The sequence below is a fragment of the Symphalangus syndactylus genome, chromosome 19, assembly GCF_028878055.3.
Source record: "Symphalangus syndactylus isolate Jambi chromosome 19, NHGRI_mSymSyn1-v2.1_pri, whole genome shotgun sequence".
In the NCBI taxonomy this organism is placed as follows: Eukaryota; Metazoa; Chordata; class Mammalia; order Primates; family Hylobatidae; genus Symphalangus; species Symphalangus syndactylus.
The window spans coordinates 24,697,462-24,716,608 of NC_072434.2; the positions used below are offsets into that span (position 1 = coordinate 24,697,462).

A 19,147-nucleotide genomic window follows, 5' to 3' on the forward strand; every position below is an offset into this window, starting at 1 on the left:
ATTGCTATTTAAAATCTTTTCCTAAATTTGGTTTTTACATGATGGGGATGCTATAAATATTTATGTGCAATGGCCTAGTGTGTGTGCTTTTCTGGAGACAGTGTTAGGATTATTAATATCCCACAAAGAACCTGAATTGGTGCAATGGAGGTTAATTTAAAAAGTGGAAGAAGCAGACAAAATCAAGAGAAAAAGGAAATGTAACATGTCTTAATGTCAAAAACATAAAAATCAAATTATTTGTTCTGCTCAGTGAAATAAACAGACAATTATTTGGCACCCCAGCAGAATAAACATCGTATGTGCAATACAGACAGTCAAGTGGTAATCAGGAGGGCAATGCATAAAGACCACACTTCTATTTACAGTCATTAATATAGCCAAATATCCATCATCTACCAACTGTCATTCGTAGACACTAGATATACAATGATAAATGAAATAGACCTCTTTCTGCTCTCTGGTACTTGCCATTCTTCTCCAAATTAGTGTTTCATAGAAACCTCATGATTCAATGCCAATACCCGACTTTCTCACTAATAAAGTCAGAGAGGTGGAATGCAACTTTCCATGGAAAACTTAAGAATTCATCAAAAGCTCATCGTTACCTGGCTTGGTTCCATTGTGATTTGGATTTTCACATTGTAACTGGATGGAGTTTCTTAAGAATGGAAGGCAATAATTTGATTGAAATTCAGTGGAGCCAAGAAAACTCTATTGTTGAAGACAAATATGGAATAAGCTGGGGACTAGGGCTTCTTTTCTGTGCTCTACAGAAGAAATTTCTAAGTGTTATTATGGACTTACATCTAAAGTGTATATGACAGGATGAATAGGATCTTTAGGGATGTACCACTCTCTAGCACACATTCTTCAATGGAAATTGAATACTACAATAGTTCTCAATCTAAGAAATCCACCTCTTTCCACTGCAGATAGGATTTGGAGCTTAATTTCAATTTATTCCATTTGAAACTCCCTGATTTAGGCTCAGCTCATTGCCAGAAACTGCCCAGTGATTAAAGGTTGATTTTAGGATAATGGTTACAGATAATCTTCCATTCCTAACTGTTCAAACTGCAGAACTTCAAAGTTGGAAGGTCCATTTTGATGCTTTTTAGATATAGACCTTGGAGATATGCTATTTTGTTTATTGAGAGCTTGAAACTGACAGCATTGATAAATGGAATATATTGAAGGACAAAGATGACCCTGAAAACACAACACCCCTGGCCCTTCATGTATATATGAAGATTTGAGGCTCACAGGTTTCCCTCAAAATGCTTCAGAATTCTCACCTCTAGGCTTCTCTTTTGCTCTGGGTTACCCCATTCTGTCTGGACAGTGGTGTATTTGGCCACTTCCCCACCAAGCATTAAATATTAAACAACTATTCATTTTGGAGAGCTGTGGAATACAATGAGAATTATGAGAAATTAAATTTGCTAACATCAATTAAAATAAGCCTTTCAAAAGACATTTTATTAGAGTTTCATTTCTAGTCCTGAACTCTTTAATCTGGCTCATTTAGTATAAGACTCCATGCTGGAAGCCAAACTTGTAATTGGAAGTAAGATGGGCTTTTCAATTTAAGTCTCCCTCCTTCCTCTTTTTTTTATTACAGCCAAATGCAACATGCTGTTTTAAGATTCTGTGGATTATAAACATGTATATCCAATCCTCTTTTAAAATTATTATTTTCCAGACTTTAAGAGGCTAGACCTATTAAAAAGTTTAAAATTTCCTAAGTCTTAGTTTAGGAGGAAGAGCAAAAATGGTTTCTACTATTCAACCTTTTGCATGTACAAATTCAAGGTTCTGTTTTTACAGAAGAACCTTTTTCCAAATTTATTTCCAGCTACTTTTGTTTTCCTTGAGGGACCTTTGAAACACTATATTGCTACTTTTCATGTTTTTTATTTGCCCTCTGAAACAATAAAAGCTCAAAGGTTCATAAATATGCATTCTGTAAATGTATTATGCTGACAAAGTGTTGCTCAGATAGCTGTTTTTGCCTTTGGGGAATGAATAAGTTTACAGCATGCTTAAACAACGTTGTAAGGTGGAAAGAGAGAAAAGAAAAAAGGAGGAGAGCAGAGGAAACAGGAAAGGGAAAAAGATAGAAAATTGAAGGTAAACAAAAAGGATCAGAAGGAAATGGGGAACATTTAAGAACTACATCTACAAACTAGGGAAAGAAAGAACCCAGATTTGAAGAACGCAAAAGGAAATAGAAACAAAAATCAGCCATATTTGATCAATGTTTACTATGTCAAGAAAGATAAAGAGATCCGTTTTTCTACCAAAGATTCAAAGTTATTTTTTCCCCTTAAAGTGGTTTGAACTGAGCAGTATGCAGTACTTATATTCTATGTCATGCTTTTTAAAAAAAAAAATATTTGAACACAAGGTTTTTGTCCTTATTAATTCCAATTCCCTCTGGACTTAATCTAGTTCTGCTTCACTCAACTCAAATTAGATAAACCATAGGTCTGATGAGTATCAATATGCAAGGAATGGAAAGAATAACACATTTCAATGACAGTGAAAACCGATAAACACATAAATCTCTAGTGAACTGTGTTAATGAGCATAAATGCAGATATTAGTGAACTAAAGTTCTGATGTGGAGTAAGTTTGTCAGGTGTAGAAATGATTATCGGTTAACCTTATGTTAACAGTTTCCTTCCTCCTGAGAAATTAACTGTGGAATTCAGAAAAATTCTACATTTTTATATGGAAATTATTGTTCTATACCAAAATTAATAAAAATTGAAAATAGAAGTAAACAAAATACATTTGTAACTTGAAGGAAAAAATTCTAAGAAATCATAAAATCACTGAAAATGAAACTGCCAAAATATTTGAGATAAGATTCATTGGGTGGGTGGTTTTTGGTAGATCAGTAATTATTACTGATTATGCCACAGATAATTTTGTTACTGATCAGTGAAAATATTGAAAAGCAAGAACTATTCTTGAGTTGGACTTTTTAAACAAATGATCAGTTTATGTAAAAGTTGTTTACCCTCAGAATTAACAGTCTATGATTTATTTACTACACACCTTACTCCTTCATGGAATTCTCAACCACTATTAGCTGGTGGAAGTTCCCTCCTAATCTCCTGCCCTCATCATGTTGCTTCTTTCCAGATTTTCTCAGTGTCCCATAATTTTGTAGTCAAAATACCTTTTCTATACTTGACAAAAGTTATTATTTCATTTGTGTTTCTGTTTCATTTATTCAATGGACATTGGGCATTTCACATTTTCCTAGGCCGTTCTCTGAGGAGTTTTTAATTGTAGAGAGATGATATACTAAATACAACAGTGTGTGTTTAGTCCTCTGAGAGAGATACATTTAAAATACAACATGAAGCGCTTAATTCTGCCTCAGAGGAACACAGAGAAGGTAATCTTTGAATTGGGCCTCTAAGGTTCATCAAGCAAAGAAATGCAGTAGACATGAATAAAAGGCACAAAGGCATAAAAACATGTTCAGGGAGCTGTATGAGGCCTACAGCAGAGAGATAACATTTAAAGGAATGAGGAGAAGGGAAGACAGGCTGGAATGGTAGAGACAAAGCCAATGGTGAAAGGACCTCTAAGCCGCACTCAACATGAACGGTGTTGACGAAAAGAGACAGACTCTCTAAAATATTTGAAGTGATTTATTGAGACAAATATGAATAATTAATGGCCCGTGACACAGCTCTCAGGAGATCCTGAGAACATGTCCCTGAAGTGGTTGGGGCACAGCCTAGTTTTACACATTTTAGGGAGATGTGAGACATCAATCAAATATTAGGTTGGTGTAAAATAATCGCCATTTTTGCCATTGAAAGTAATGTCAAAAACTGCAATTACTTTTTCACCAACCTAATACATATAAGATATACATTGGTTTGGTCCACTTGTAAGTAGATGATTTATAAAATTTTTCTGATTGGCAATTGTTTGACAGAGTTATTATCAATAGGAAGGAATGTCTGGGTTACAATAAGGGGTTGTGGAAACCAAAGTTTATATCATGCAGGTGGAGCCTCCAGGTAGTAGACTTCAGAGAGAATAGATTGAATATGTTTCTTATCAGATTTAGGGTCTGTGTTGATGTTAAGTGCTGGTCCACTTTTCCTGAATTCCATAAGGAAGGAGGGTATTATGAGGCATGTAGGATCCTCCCTTCTTGTCAGGGTCTGAACCAGTTTTTCAGGTTAACTTTGGAATGCCTTAGCCAGAGAGAAGGGGTCCATTCAGATGGTTCGGGAAGGGGCCTTAGAATTCTACTTTTGGCTTACAACTGTGATTTATAAGCCAATGGCTTTCAAAATTTTTATCACAATGCACAAAAAAAGAAATACTTTCCACATGCAGCCCAATACAAAGATACATATATTAAAATAAAAGTTTCACATAACAAAACTTGCCTTTTCAATTTGCAAAATGCTGGTATGTGTGAAACATTTACCCTTTCAATTTGTGAAACACTGATATTTATGAAACACTTACTCTTTCAATATGTGAAACACTGATATTTTCTATTCCCATTCATTCTATTCTATGTCTGTTATGATCCACCAAATGGATTGTGACCTCAATTTGAAAGAAAATTTGCTCTAGGCAATGGGTTTTAGCATGTGAATGTTACACCTAATCTGAGATTTAGAAAGAGAATGAGTGACATAGTAGAAGATAGTTTAGAAAGTGGAGGAACTGGAGGCAGGAAGTCTGGTTAGAATAGTGGGTGCAGTAGTCTGGGCGAGAGATCTAGAGTTAAGAGAGCAAGAAGCAGAGTGTTCTTAACATCAGATTGCCACTCTTAAATAATCTTAAAATGTAAATAGCTTTAGGATTGTTTACATTTTAAAAGAAGACTTTTAGGAAAGGGTGTTCTTAGGACAAAAGAATAACTTCGAAATAACTTGGAAGCATATCTTCCTGGAGCTACTTAAAACATACTCCTTAGGAGATTCTTTGTGATCTGGGCTTTAATTCCCGTACTGAAATTGGGGTTAAAGGAGTTATTAATAGAAATGGGTACATACAAGTGGGATAAAGCCATGTTAATGTATGAAATTGCCCCCAGTTTCTTCTCTGAAGAATCTCATCTCTTCTTTGAGCTGGAACTGAAAAAGGAAAAAAAATAAATAAGGCAGCATCTCATCTTCCCTGTGTCAGAGCAGAGGTTCCCTCTGATGTATGGTGAGTACAAGAAAGCAGCCACCTCAATATTTTCAAACTGTAGGTTGGGTGAGAAATTGACAAACTGAAGGAGGAAGACACTACTGTGTAACAATTTATTTTTTACTCTATTGCCTTTTCACAATTGTATGAATTACATCACAAAGGAAGAAATTAGTCATTGTCTCTATTGTGTCAATTATTTCCTCTTTTTTTCTGAGCTGTAGTCATATTGTTTGTACAATGGAAACTTCTTTTCTCATTACCTCAAACATTTCCACATTACTATATGGTCTTTGTGGAATTAAGGCCAGAGTTATTTTCCAATTTCCACTTGCAAAATGTTTGTGAAACTTTCCCCATTTTTCTTGAGCTTGGTTTTGAATTAATGCATCAATACAAGTCCCATTTTCCAAAGGTGACAATGAATTGAAAAGGGAGAAATACAAATGGATTCTACATATGGTCTCTCAGAACGTCAGTTCTAGGGTTTGAATTCAGGGCCATGGCCATGTTAGATCTTCTAAACTATAATTTAAGGTTGAGCTTTTTCTGTGTGACAGAGAGATCTTGAGCTAATGCAAAAGTCTATATCCACTAAACACAGTGGAAGTAAATTATTTTACTACCTTTATTTTACTATGTGGTCTAAATGAACATTTAGATGGAATGCAATGCCTCCTTCTTAAGCAAATAGCTATGCACTCTTCAGGATGTCAGTCCCTTCTTCAAAGGTCTTTTGTTTTATGTAGTCTTCAGTATTCCTTCATTTTAGCTTTTTATTCACATTCCATCCCCTAAATCCAAATGGCATTCCTTTACATATAAGCCTTTCATTATAATGTTTTCCCTTCTCCCTTACTTTGATTTCATCCCCCTTTTTACCTTTTTCTTGCTTTCTAAAGAGAGCCATCCTCTTCCGAAGCAATTTCATGACATTGCTGAGGCTCTTTAAGGAAAACTTTAAAAGCCACCTTTCATGTGTTCACCATTCACTGTCTCCTGACAGCCCAAAAAAAAAAAAAAAAAAAAAAAAAAAAAAAAAAATCAGCTACTGCTGTGGCTAAAAACACCAAAATAGGCCCCCAAGCATATCTTATTTTTATATTTAATTATTGTGCTTTGCATTTAGAAATTGAATCCAAGAACTTTTCTTGATTCCAAGGCAGCCCTGAATATGGATATTAAAAAGAAAGAATTTTATTTAATGAAAGAAACAAAACAAAACGGTAAACTATCACCCAGGAATCTATCAGCTGGGAATTTCTGTTAACTAGGACTTGCACGTTTTTCAGTTCACTGATAATCTATGATCATAATGATGGGCCTGAGCTACTGCAAGTTCCTAGACTGCTGTCTGAGTAGTCAAAGATCATGCCGTGCAGTTTGACAAAGATGCTCCTAATTCCTTGACAGTAAGTTTTCCCTGGATGTTTTCAGTGAAAACTTTATGTAATTCATTGTCGCATACATTCAAAAACTTTTGGAAAAATCCAAAAATAACAACAATAAAATATACCATGTGTTATGAATATTTCGTTCTTTATATACTGGTTTATTTGTGAATTAACTGGTTATGTTTATGTCTATTCTATGCTAAGCCTTAGGTTAAAAGCTTCAAATATAAACATTTATATCATGATTTCACCCTCATAATCTCTCATCTCTAATATTGATAGCTGCTCCATTCCCTTATCCCTGGCAGATTCTTTCGTCTTCAAATTTTGCACAGGAAATTGTTGTCTCTGCCTGGAGCGTTGTTCTGCCAACTCTTTCTCTCGTCATAGGCCTTGCCAGGCTGATATTTACCCCTTCTTCTTATTTCCATCTTAACTAGACCCCTCATTGCTTTATTGGATAGAGAGAGAGATTGATTGATTTAATATATTCAACCTCTCAGAAATGGGAGAAGCTATCTCCCAGTTAACCCTTCTGAGTCCCAGTTTTACAAATCTGACTAATATTATTTTGCCATTGAAAGTAATGGCAAAAACCGCAATTACTTTTGCCCCAACCTAATACTTGTTGCTCAATGCTTTAGTGAGGACTAAATGACAAGGCATATGGAATGCATATAGTGCAGTGATGCCTAGTAGCTTCTCAATGTTACCAATCCTTATAACAAGCCCGTGAGGTAGGTCCAGTGTAACCTACCTCAGTAAACACTCCCTTATCTGCCTCATTGAATCAATCATATTCGTTATTCCCTTGGCACAAATGGGGGCTAAAGCTTATGTCACTTTTGAATAGGTTAATCTCTAGAATGTTGCTTTCCAATATGGTAGATACTAGTCACATGCCACTATTGAACACTTGAAATGTGCTAGTCTGAACCGAGATACATTGCAAGTGTGAAATATACACCAGATTTGGAAGACTTCTTATGAAAAAAGGGCGTAAATATCTCAATAAATCTTATATTGATTGCCTATTGAAGTAATATACTATATTGAGCTACATATATTATTAAAATTAGTTTCACCTTTTGTCTTTCCTTTTTAATGTGGCTTCCAGAAAATGTAAAATTACATATGTGGCTCACATATTCTATGGGATGGCAGCACTGTTCTAGAAAGGGCCTTCTGCTCCCAGTGGCGGTGATGTGTGCTTAGCAAGAAGTCAGCTGCATTTCTTTACATATTTGCTTATTATCCATTCTACTTGTTATTGTCATTGTGTAACTTGGTTAAATATTAAGATATGAGAACCAAAAGGGGCTTATTTCTAAATAAGACTTGAGAAAGGCTAGTTGCTAAAATAAATTGGTATTGAATTAGGTGTAGATATGACAAATGTAAAAAATAGAGACAAATTGTAAAATATCTCAAAGGTCACTGTATTGAGTTTCTTTTGCAACATTCTTTATTATTCCACTTTACATAAATAAAAGCTAGAAATATATACAGAACATTATGGCTATTTAGGTCAAGGAATTTCCTGCTGACTGCAGACTTTATCTAGAAAATTGACATTGGTTTGGCATCAAAAAACTGTTAAATGAATGAATGTACTTTTAGACATTCATGATAAGATTAAAAGTGTGTTGTACAGATGTCATTTTACGATTCCTCACTTAAATTACGTTTTTCATTAATCAAAAAATTAGGACATTGCATTGGATTAAAGAACTTCTACTATATTATTATTATTAATTAAGAAAATGAGAACCAAATAGCTCAAGGCACTTATCCAAGGATGGAATATGGAACAAAAAAAGCCAAAGCTTTGTCACAGATCTCTATGGATGCAAAGCCAAAGGCTCTTGTCATTATGCTGCACTGTCTCTTGGTTTATAAAAACAACTTAGGCCATAGTTTTATAGTTGTATATACATACCTATTTTATCCTCACTTACTCTAAAAACACATTGATTTCTATAGGATTAATTCATAAGATCAAAATGAAACTAAGGCCAAATTTTCAAAAGATAGCCTTCATTTACCATATAAAATTAAATTCCACTTAAAAAAAAAAAAAAAAAACCTTTCTCTAGGTGCAATTGAATTTTCCCATTTGGCCGTTTCTTTCTCATTTAGAAAATGTAAGCAGTCAATACAGAGCATAACTAAGCCCAACTATTGACCTCAACGGGTCGATATGGATGTTCGATATTAGTCAGACATAGCTCAGTTGTCAAATTTGCACTTAAAAGATTACTGTTTCAGTTCTTATTACTTATTCCAGGAACCAACTGATTCCCTCTGGTCTTCTGGGTAACCTATCTGTCATATTCAAAGCAGAGCCGCTTTCAAATGCAATATTGACCTTACACAGCAATCCTGTAGGACAGAGAGATTGCTCCTGGCCTGCGTATTTGTGCTTCAACCATGCACTTATCCTGAACCTGGCCAATCACCTTTTTTGGAATGAACCAGATACATGTAATATACCAATCAAGTGACATAGGAATGGCTCTGAGCAACAATAATGTAATCCTGCATCCCCTACATTTACTTTTTAATGAAATCTATGTCCTACATTCTAAAAGACAGCAAACAATTGTAATTTTTCAACTAAGTGAAAAAGCTATAGAGACTATCCAGATAGACCAATGGAAATGCATCCTCAATTGGGTGGCTAATCTTTGGAGAGCAGGGAGGTCGCATTCCTTCTTCCATAGGTACTGAATCTCTGCCATGTATCTCAAAGGAGAAGGAACTGTGGGTCTCTTTTGCCAATTCAAAAGCACATGCATGCACGCAGGTATCATGAAAACAGCATCAAGGCAGCATAGCTGTACATACCTTATAATACGAATTAAATTTTAATAGAGAGTCATGACAGAAAACTTCCACAAGTCAACTTAACCTGTAAGCGTATTGTGCCAAGTTTTGAAGGAGAAAACAGGCAAGTTTGGGAAGGTATTCACGAAGGGAAGAAAATATGAATTCTAAGTATTATGTAGCCAGAGATCATCTTTTCATTTAGCATGACAAGTAAAACTGCTACTTAACCTGAGTCTGTCTTCATCTTGTATCTCCCAGAGACATCAGATGTTCACTAACAGCTTAATTCCTTCCAACTAGGACAGAAGGGACAAAAATAAAATTCTCCCATGATAAACTTCCATAACCTAACAGCTTATGTGTGGCACTGATTCTATATTTCTACTTTCATAAGGTATTTGTTTTAAAATCAATAATAAAATCTTTTACCAGTTAAACTGTCATCATGTGAAGGAACATTTGACAATTGATTGTTTGATAAATGAAAACAAGCTAAATGTTGGTTAATTAAGTCACTGAGCCATGTGTTCGGTTTTTAATGGGCATCTAGTATGCAGTAGTAATGACATAGACATTGGGACCCAAGAATAAATGAGGCACAATCCCTGGACTCAAAAAGCCCAGTATGTAATGCAAGTGACATTAACGATGGTAAACATAAGAGTGAAAAACAGGCATAAACATGGTGGAAAAGTCAGGATACGCTTCAATGAGGCTAGAAAAGTTAAAATTAGGTCTTAAAGAATAAGTAGAAATTTGTCAATTGAAGAATAGGTGAGAATCACAGGAGCCAGTATTTGAAAAGATTCAGAGTAATGAAAAGGTTTGATATGGTAAGAAATTGTGGTAAAGGCTGACTAGTGAGAAGTAGAAAAAAAAACTAAAAGAAATAAAAGAAAAATAAGACAAAGAAAAAGTTGAAGCCTGTGTTGAAGGACTGTATATACCATGCTTCAGAGTCTGACATTTATTCCAAAGGCTATGACAACCCATCAAAAGTTTATAAGCTTGGGAAAAGGGGAGACAATATCAGATATGTGTGTTGAAAAGAATTCCAGCGCAGTGTCTGGCACTAATAGGCACTCAGTATGTATTTGATAATGAAAAATGAATATGAAGGTTGTATTGGAGAAAGACACACTGAAGAAAGATAGGCTAGTTTTACAGTTAATTGAAATATGGATGAAAGAATAATGACAGACTACAGATAGGAGCAGGAGAAATAAACAGAAAAAAAAAATTGACCAATACTCATTAAGGTGGTATAATTGACTCAACTAGTTTAGAGGCTGGATGTTTAAGGAGAGAGGAAAGAGCCTAGAACTCCTGGATTTCATGTTTGTGTGATTTGATGGATGGGAGTTCCAACAATGGAGAGAAAAAGGAAAACAGAAGGATCAGGTTTCTGTGGGAAAATTATGTCTGCCACTTATACCTATTGTAATGTACGTGTATGGACAAAATCATCTTTAATATGGCTCCCCTTTAGGTTTCAAATTCCAGGAATGCCTTATTTATTGTTTCATATTCCATACATAATTATTGGTACAAACTAAGAGTTCAGCTTTTATTTAGAGAAGAAAGCAAGAAAGAAAGAAGAGAGAAACAGAAAGCAGAAGGAGAGAAGAGGGAGGAAGAAGGAGAAAAGGAAGGGAAGAAGGGCAGGAGGGAGACAGTAGTAGAGGGTCTGGAGTTCAGGAGAGAAGTGCACAGGTCTGCATGTAGAATCAGTGGCATAAAACCCATATTTGATTTGAAAATCATTGAATCAATGGTGTTGCATAATTGCAGCTTTAACTTCTCTGTTCCAATATATTTTTTAAAAAATCAACATATTGCTTCCTGGTTGCAGGGTATTTTTTACATAAGCTTATATCTATTGCTAGTAGAGTTGCATCAACATTGTTAATATTTCAGGTAGCATCTGTAATTGAAGTAGTATCCTATACTAATTTTAAAACATCCTGAAATCATACTAGCAAACTAACCAGTCTTTGCTTGAATTCCCATATGGAGTACTGGAACATCTTCAACAATACATTTTCACTGTTCCATCTCAAGTAATAAGGGACAAGTGTTCAGAAAACCACAGACATCTAATGGACACAGAGAGATGGATCCCTGAAACTAAAGTTTTCAGTACTTAACAACAAAAGCATACATGTTGTATTCAAGCAACAACTATCAATTTGCCAATCTGATGTTAAAATATTGAGTTCATCTCTCATAATTTTGATATTGTCTCTACCAACAGTTTAGAATGAGGATTGAAATTAGCATAAAGGAAGAACAGAGAAAGGATGAATTGCATGAATTGCACAGGGTGAATAAAAATCACTCTATATTTGAATATGTAGCATCAAATATTCTTTCACACTTAACTCAATTTTGTCTTTAGTATAGGCCTGACTTAATATAAGATGATTGACAACCGCTCCCTATTTCATCTATTGTAATGTTCTTCAATTGCCTGAGCGCTTCTTAATCAAAAGAAGAGTTCCACACCTCCCTTGGGTATCAAAGGAGAAGGTTTCTATAGCTATTACTGAATCAAAGAGTTATTCTTTGAAGAACCTAAGGTGAAACATTGAAAAATCCTTCTGGGATACAGATGAAAAATGCCACATGTGTGTTTCCCCCAAGTATCCGGTGCGATCCATCAAAAGACTAATAAAAACACAGGCCTACACTCACTTGATAAGTGTATTCATTTCTCCTATTCTTTTCTCACATTTTCTGTGTGGCTGCTGATCTACTAATCTTTCTCACATGGAGTATAGCTGGACTAAATAAAAATGCCAGCCCTGATTAACGAGTCAGGTGAGAAAATGACCTCTGAAATGCTTTCATTTCAATAAACCTTTTATGCTAAGGAGCCAGGCCAGGGTGGGAGAGACATCATCATGGAAGAGCAAAAGATACATAACACATGAATAATGGTAAGATTTCCTGCATTAAGGCATGTGCTATCTATGGCCATAATGTCGCTGAGTGAAAGTTATTTAATTACTTTGTTCTGGAAACTCAAGCCTTTCTGTTTCAAAAGAAGGCATTTATAAAGCCTACTGGGAATTAAGGTAATTAGCGCACATCTCATTATTCAAAAGCTCAATCTTGTGAGACTAAATAATTACGAAATTCAAGTCAGAAATGACTCGACTTTTTTATACTGTGGCTGGTGAATGGAGTCCCTTTTTATTTCTTTTTAAGATGGAAACCTACCCATTTGAAAACAGAAGTTGTTAACTTGCTCCTTGAATTTAACATCTGGTAACATTTTCATCTTTTGCAAACTAGTAAAATGTTATAGTATTTCTGACAGTGGGAGTTCAGTGCCAGAAGAAATTTTATCAGTACAAAGAGACTACAAAATAGGTTTCTTACTGGGCCACAGGGTTTCTTAATCCTTATCTTACTGCATTAAAAATGTGCTGCGGGGAAGGTGCTATTTGCCTATAATTTCTCTAGGAATTAATTTAGGGAGAACTTAATGGCAAAGAATGGGATACAACTATTCCCCTATACTGTGTTAATGCATAGAGAGAAATCTGCTGTTGTTTTAATGTTTTAGTTATGGAAAGGCTGTGAGTATTGCTACTTCATTGGAATCACCTTTCCCTCATAATCAACCAATTACATCTATCTTTTATCAGACTGCATTTATCACTTGTCAATTTAGTTTTTCAACAATCTTTTATGACTGTGTGATATTCAAAGATAAACGTGTTAAATATTGCTAGAAAACTTTTAATATGGAAAAATGAAAACACTTGGGGACCATTGAACAGAGCCATCCCAGGGTGTTTGGCACATACATTCTGAATGAGCAGAAACGTTTTAACAGAGGCAGCAGTGGTCACAGAGCAGTGCAGTGAAGACAGCACAGGCTGTGGACAAGAATGGAGATTTATGCTCTGGTTCTGGTACTTATAAATTGTGGAGACCTCCTTAAATTTTGTAAACGCTGAACCACCATTTTCTCGTCTGTAAAACAGGGGCTATAAGATATGAGAATTAAGATAATTTGTGAATTACAACTAGCACACTGCTTGGCACCTAACAAGGCTCAATAAACAGTCATGATTCTTGTTATTCCTGCAGGGGGCAGTGTATGCAGCTTAAATTGACAGAAAATATTTTTTAATTGCCTTATAAATTTTGAGCAGATGATAAAATGCATACACACACACATGCACATGCACATATGATAGATGTATACATGACAAGGGCTATATAACATTAAAGTGAAACATTTGTCTACTCAGTTTTCAGAAGCCTCTGTATACAAATAAATTACTCAGCAAAGACTTAGAAGCACAAATTACTTTTCTGGATGACTAGGTGGATTATGCTCAATAAATGTCCTGATTAAAAATTTGTGGCTAGATCTGATTTGCTTGTGGTATTATGGAAACAACACGTCAGAAAGAGAATTAACACCTTTTCAAAAGCAAAGCTAAATAAAAACCATTAAAAATCTTAAGGAAAAATAATGTTGCTATCATCAAAGTGTTCTATGCAGTACTCGCATGAAAGGGAAGCAAGGAATCTATCTGAATAGGTTTTATGTACAAAGAAAAAGATTTGTGTTTTATTGTTATTAATATAACATAATTACCCATGTTTTCTGAACACACACTATGTGCCTGACACATGCTAAGTGCTTTTTGTGTGTTGTCTTATTGAATTCTCAGAACTCCAGAAGAAAACAGAAGCTTAGAAAGGTTAATTATTTGCACAAAATCTCACAGCTATAAAGAGAAATAAAGAACCTGGATCTCACCCCAGATCTATCTGACTACAAAGCAGACATCTCCTCAGTCTAAGATGTGTCTCGGAAATCAAAGTTTTTTTTAAGGCACTGTGAAATTAGAACAACTCAGAAACCTACAAAAACCTGTTTTCTTGGAAAAAAGTATCTGGAATTTTCCCACAAAGTGGAAGACACAGTGTATATACCTCCACGATCCTATGCACCACAATCAAAGATACATAAGTACATGGAAAATACAAAAACTTGAAAACGTGCAGTTAAGTTTGTAAACACAATAAACAATGATTAGAGGAATGAAATACTCATTTCAAGAATACATGTCACTGATGTGAAGAATGGGGATAGAAAAAACTAAACTTACCTTCAGAATGTCATAACAAAAACAATAATATGCTTGAAACTAAAGTTTCATCAAAATCATAGATCTATAATTACAAATCTCTTAGTTGTTACATCAGTGAATGAAACCTCACTCACTGAAGTGAATAGGTGGTGAAGAAAGGTAATGTTGTCACTGATCTTATAACCTAACATAGCAAAGTCTTTGTATTTCAAGACTTGAACAGATGGAATGGGATAAAAACATTCATTTTATGCTGGAAATTGAGGAGTCACTGCATCTCTCCTTTTTTTTTTTAATCAGCAACCTTGTCTTACATAAGAAGGAACATAGTGGTCCCTTCTCTTCCCTAAGTATGTGTCATTCTGGATAAGTTATTTAACCTCAATAAGACTTAAATGATTTGCACAGCACTTAGAATAATTCTCAGCCCAGAGGAGATTCAGTTTTTGATAAATATTTTAGTAGCATTTTTTTTTTTTTTTGAGACAGAGTCTCACTCTGTCGCCCAGGCTGGAGTGCAGTGGCATAATTTCAGTTCACTGCAACCTCCGCCTCCCGGATTCAAGCAGTTCTCCTGCCTCAGCCTCCTGAGTAGCTGGGATTACAGGCATGTGCCACCATGCCAGGTTAATTTTTGTATTTTTAGTAGAGACGGGGTTTCACCGTGTTCGTCAGGCTTGTCTCGAACTCCTGACCTCGTGATCCACCCACTTCGGCCTCCCAAAGTGCTGGGATTATAGGCGTGAGCCACCGTGCCCAGCCTAGTTGCATATCTACATAGAAATATTTGTATTACAGTTAATAACTAAAACTTATTTCCTTCTTACCATGTGCCAACTGCTATAGTAAATATGTGGATTAACATATTTAATCTTTTCAATAAAGTTCTGAAGTAGGTATCAGATGAGAAAACTGAGATTAGAGATATTAAATAACTTGCCCAAGGCCACATGGCTGATAAACTGTAGAAGTGAGAATCAACCCAGACCCCACTCTTAATTCAAAAACTGATAACCACTCTCCTAAAAACAGGAAGAAGAACTCATCATTAAAGAACTAAACACATTACTTAATAAGCTTCAAATGAGTTCTTAAACAAGCCTATATTAAAATTAATCAATACAGAGAATATCTTATATTGTCTTTAACTTAAGAAGGATGTGTGTGCATGTGAGTATGTATGTAATTTGTCAAAGGCCATTTATGTGAGTCCAAAATATATATTCAAACTCTTACACTTCCAGTATTGATTTACTTCACTATAAACAGACGAAAAGAAAATAGCCACATAAATTAACTTGACCTAATTAAGTTAGCCTCGTTCCCTACAGGAACTTTCCATCTTAATTATTAGCTTTATATTGGACTAAAGACACCCCTTCTATCCTTGGTTATCCTCCAGCTACACAGTTAGAAATCCACAGATAATAGCTATCATTTGTCGAAATCTGTCAGGTTCCATGCGCTGTATGAGCCCAAGGCTTCCCAAACCATATTAAGGTAAAAATGTTCTGTGGGATGTAATTAGATAATCCGAAAAAAAGCCAAGTCTTTCCCAAACAAATAAAGTGATATGTTTAACTGTTAACTAGGTTTCCTTTTTTACTGCAGAATTTCCAGGAGCTATTAATGTATTTGCCAGTGTGTATGCTGTGAACCTCCAAGAAGCGGGTTTAGTAAAGTAGCTTTCCCCACATTTATTTGACCATAGAGATTTCAGTTGTTGAGCAAAGATTTACATCTCCTGGAGTCCAGTGATCTCCAGAACATCCTTTAGTATATGGTACTTTTATATCTCTGTTTTACAGATTATAATTTTTAAAGATAGGCAATACTATCCCCATTATGCAACTGAAACTAAAGCCAGAGTTATCAAGTAGCTCGGCTGAGGCGGCAATTAGTATCGGCTGAGGCGGCAATTAGTATCAGCTGTGACAGGATTCAAACTCAGGTCTGGCTTGACACAAATTGTTCTGCTTTTCCACCTTACAGTGCTACTTCCCCCACAAAGAAATGACTTGAAACACTCCCAAAGGCAGGTGCCTGCACACTCCCCAGCCTTCTTCCTCCTACCAGCCGGAACCTGATATTTGGATGAGAAGGTACACCAATAACTGTACCTCTGGCTATCTTTTCTCCTTCTTTTTCCTCATCCTCTGGGGGAAAATACGCCCCATAGATTTGACGTCTGAATCTGAAATAATGGATTTTGGGGGGAAAATTTTTTTAATCCACCAGAACATGAGTACAAAAATATCTTTCAAAGACTGCAACCCGTCCCAGGAACATCCAATCATAGACTTAATTCACCTCTGGAGAAATGTGGACCCTTTGGCGTTACTGAATAATCACAGTCAGACCCTTGGTAATAGTGGGGAGATGCGAGGTGTTACAGGACGCCATCTAGTCTCATTTAGGAGTTCATGACCCACACTTCTACCTTTCACATTTGTATGGTTCCTGCCTGTATTAGTCCGTTCTCATGCTGCTAAAAAGAAATACCCAAGAATGGGTAATTAATAAAGAAAAGAGGTTTAATTTATTCACAGTTCTGCATGCCTGGGGAGGCTTCATGAAACTTACAGTCAAGGCGGACGGCAAAGCAGAAGCAGGTACCTTCTTCACAAGGCAGCAGCGGGAATGCCAGACGGTTATAAAACCATCAGATCTCGTGAGAACTCACTCACTATCACGAGAACAGCACAGGGGAAACCACTCCCATGATTAAATTGCCTCCACCCGGTTCCTCCCTCAACACCTGAAAATTATGAGGATTACAATTCAAGGTGAGATTTGGGTAGAGACGCAAAGCCTAACCATATCACCATCCCTATGAATACAGCATTTCTTTCCTTATGATAAATAAAAGTAGCCCATCCCTTTTCTAACATGTTCATAAATAGAATATTGCATATACAAGAATCACATACTTATCTTATTCACTGTAATATCACTCAAACTTTTATTTCTTTTTACAACTTTCATCCTTCCAGCTCCCATTATAATAGCTATAACTTTATTGAGCTTGTCTGTGTGCTGGGTACTTTACCTATTTTTCTAATCCTTACAACTCTGAAAGGTATGTAAAGAAAAACAATTTCTTAACTCCTATGAGTAAATTAGTTTAGGATTTAACTTAGTTGTGAAAACATTTTCTTAGAAGTAATACTTTTCTCTTTAATCTAGATTTTTTGTGGTTTATTACAGAAATATATTTGTAATTAAACATTTACACAATTAAACAAATTTAAATACACAATTTTTTCTTTAATGAAGCAAACTTTCTGATCATTTCCACATATACAGGTAGCAGTATTCCTTTTTAGGTAACATTACCATTATGGCATGGAATTATTTTGAGAATTTGAACTATCCACACAGTCTATATTAAAAGTTTTCTCTTTTGTATTCATAGTCGCACTGAAAATCTTAACACCTAAAGACTAAATTATAAAATTAAGCCAGGCACAATGGCTCATGCCTATAATCCCAACTCTTTGGGAAGCCAAGGCGGGAGATCACTTGAGCCCACAAGTTCACGATCAGCCAGGGCAAAATAGTGAGACTGCTTTGCTACAAAAAATTAAAATAAAATAAAATTTAAAAAAATAAAATAAAATAAAATAAAAAAATTGGCCAGGTATGGTGGCACATACCCGTGATCCTAGCTACTCGGGAGGCTGAGGTGAGAGGATTGCTAGAGCCCAGGAGGTTGAAGCTGCAGTGAACTATAATTGTGCCACTGCACTCCAGCATGGATGACAGAGCAAGACCCTGTCTCAAGAATAATAATAATAATCCACCAGCTTGAACATAAAGTAAAAATGGGAAGGAGAAAGAAGAAAACGTTAAGTGCATGCAAACAAACACACGTGTAAAGAAAAGAAATTTTGAAAGGTACTACAATTCTAGTTGCTATAATTGGTTATGAGGTTGCAGTTGCTATCTACGGCTTCTTTATCCAGTTGCCCATTCCATACTTTCCTTTACCTCAGGCAAAACCTCAGCTGCTCTGGGTTCTTTACCTGGTGGAATCATCCAAACTTCCATTTCAAAGGGTCTGATTTCTTAATTGTCCCGTCTTTTTTGGTTGCTGTTGTTTTCCATTCATCTTTATTACTAGACACGGAAAGTCTAAAAGCCCCCCAGACATTCCCATGGGTTGCAGACATTGTCTTCCTTGACCACATTTTACAGCAGCAACCTAATTTGTTCTTGGTGATCAGGTGAAGTTACTTAAGAATTAACGGGCGCGGTGGCTCACGCTTGTAATCCCAGCACTTTGGGAGGCCGAGGCGGGCGGATCACGAGGTCAGGAGATCGAGACCACGGTGAAACCCCTTCTCTACTAAAAATACAAAAAATTAGCCGGGCGTGGTGGCGGGCGCCTGTAGTCCCAGCTACTCGGAGAGGCTGAGGCAGGCGAATGGCGTGAACCCGGGAGGCGGAGCTTGCAGTGAGCCGAGATAGCGCCACTGCACTCCAGCCTGGGTGACAGAGCGAGACTCCGCCTCAAAAAAAAAAAAAAAAAAAAAAAAGAACCCATTTTTGTTTGCCTGTTGGTTCCGTGCATAACAAGCCCCGTATGCCAAGGTCTTAGTCTCATCATCTGATTTAGTGAAA

General features: G+C 36.0%; 1 long non-coding RNA gene across 1 annotated transcript in view; it reads right to left on the reverse strand.

The window, feature by feature from the left end:
• Positions 1-17,167, reverse strand: part of LOC134731970 (uncharacterized) — a 76,118-nt gene extending 58,951 nt beyond the window's left edge. Inside the window, exon 1 of the long non-coding RNA XR_010114728.1 lies at positions 17,108-17,167. This is a non-coding gene — a long non-coding RNA (uncharacterized lncRNA). The remainder of the gene's footprint in view (positions 1-17,107) is intronic.
• Between the last annotated feature and the right edge of the window lie 1,980 nt (positions 17,168-19,147).